Below are 2,500 nucleotides of genomic sequence, written 5' to 3'. Positions count from 1 at the left end.
TCTGAGGAATGTCAAATTACTCGGTTACCTCTGAGGAATGTCAAATTACTCGGTTACCTCTGAGGAATGTCAAATTACTCGGTTACCTCTGAGGAATGTCAAATTACTCGGTTACCTCTGAGGAATGTCAAATTACTCGGTTACCTCTGAGGAATGTCAAATTACTCGGTTACCTCTGAGGAATGTCAAATTACTCGGTTACCTCTGAGGAATGTCAAATTACTCGGTTACCTCTGAGGAATGTCAAATTACTCGGTTACCTCTGAGGAATGTCAAATTACTCGGTTACCTCTGAGGAATGTCAAATTACTCGGTTACCTCTGAGGAATGTCAAATTACTCGGTTACCTCTGAGGAATGTCAAATTACTCGGTTACCTCTGAGGAATGTCAAATTACTCGGTTACCTCTGAGGAATGTCAAATTACTCGGTTACCTCTGAGGAATGTCAAATTACTCGGTTACCTCTGAGGAATGTCAAATTACTCGGTTACCTCTGAGGAATGTCAAATTACTCGGTTACCTCTGAGGAATGTCAAATTACTCGGTTACCTCTGAGGAATGTCAAATTACTCGGTTACCTCTGAGGAATGTCAAATTACTCGGTTACCTCTGAGGAATGTCAAATTACTCGGTTACCTCTGAGGAATGTCAAATTACTCGGTTACCTCTGAGGAATGTCAAATTACTCGGTTACCTCTGAGGAATGTCAAATTACTCGGTTACCTCTGAGGAATGTCAAATTACTCGGTTACCTCTGAGGAATGTCAAATTACTCGGTTACCTCTGAGGAATGTCAAATTACTCGGTTACCTCTGAGGAATGTCAAATTACTCGGTTACCTCTGAGGAATGTCAAATTACTCGGTTACCTCTGAGGAATGTCAAATTACTCGGTTACCTCTGAGGAATGTCAAATTACTCGGTTACCTCTGAGGAATGTCAAATTACTCGGTTACCTCTGAGGAATGTCAAATTACTCGGTTACCTCTGAGGAATGTCAAATTACTCGGTTACCTCTGAGGAATGTCAAATTACTCGGTTACCTCTGAGGAATGTCAAATTACTCGGTTACCTCTGAGGAATGTCAAATTACTCGGTTACCTCTGAGGAATGTCAAATTACTCGGTTACCTCTGAGGAATGTCAAATTACTCGGTTACCTCTGAGGAATGTCAAATTACTCGGTTACCTCTGAGGAATGTCAAATTACTCGGTTACCTCTGAGGAATGTCAAATTACTCGGTTACCTCTGAGGAATGTCAAATTACTCGGTTACCTCTGAGGAATGTCAAATTACTCGGTTACCTCTGAGGAATGTCAAATTACTCGGTTACCTCTGAGGAATGTCAAATTACTCGGTTACCTCTGAGGAATGTCAAATTACTCGGTTACCTCTGAGGAATGTCAAATTACTCGGTTACCTCTGAGGAATGTCAAATTACTCGGTTACCTCTGAGGAATGTCAAATTACTCGGTTACCTCTGAGGAATGTCAAATTACTCGGTTACCTCTGAGGAATGTCAAATTACTCGGTTACCTCTGAGGAATGTCAAATTACTCGGTTACCTCTGAGGAATGTCAAATTACTCGGTTACCTCTGAGGAATGTCAAATTACTCGGTTACCTCTGAGGAATGTCAAATTACTCGGTTACCTCTGAGGAATGTCAAATTACTCGGTTACCTCTGAGGAATGTCAAATTACTCGGTTACCTCTGAGGAATGTCAAATTACTCGGTTACCTCTGAGGAATGTCAAATTACTCGGTTACCTCTGAGGAATGTCAAATTACTCGGTTACCTCTGAGGAATGTCAAATTACTCGGTTACCTCTGAGGAATGTCAAATTACTCGGTTACCTCTGAGGAATGTCAAATTACTCGGTTACCTCTGAGGAATGTCAAATTACTCGGTTACCTCTGAGGAATGTCAAATTACTCGGTTACCTCTGAGGAATGTCAAATTACTCGGTTACCTCTGAGGAATGTCAAATTACTCGGTTACCTCTGAGGAATGTCAAATTACTCGGTTACCTCTGAGGAATGTCAAATTACTCGGTTACCTCTGAGGAATGTCAAATTACTCGGTTACCTCTGAGGAATGTCAAATTACTCGGTTACCTCTGAGGAATGTCAAATTACTCGGTTACCTCTGAGGAATGTCAAATTACTCGGTTACCTCTGAGGAATGTCAAATTACTCGGTTACCTCTGAGGAATGTCAAATTACTCGGTTACCTCTGAGGAATGTCAAATTACTCGGTTACCTCTGAGGAATGTCAAATTACTCGGTTACCTCTGAGGAATGTCAAATTACTCGGTTACCTCTGAGGAATGTCAAATTACTCGGTTACCTCTGAGGAATGTCAAATTACTCGGTTACCTCTGAGGAATGTCAAATTACTCGGTTACCTCTGAGGAATGTCAAATTACTCGGTTACCTCTGAGGAATGTCAAATTACTCGGTTACCTCTGAGGAATGTCAAATTACTCGGTTACCTCTGAG

The sequence above is a fragment of the Penaeus chinensis genome, chromosome 3 (genome assembly GCF_019202785.1).
Source record: "Penaeus chinensis breed Huanghai No. 1 chromosome 3, ASM1920278v2, whole genome shotgun sequence".
NCBI lineage: Eukaryota > Metazoa > Arthropoda > Malacostraca > Decapoda > Penaeidae > Penaeus > Penaeus chinensis.
This window is presented reverse-complemented; position numbering follows the sequence as displayed.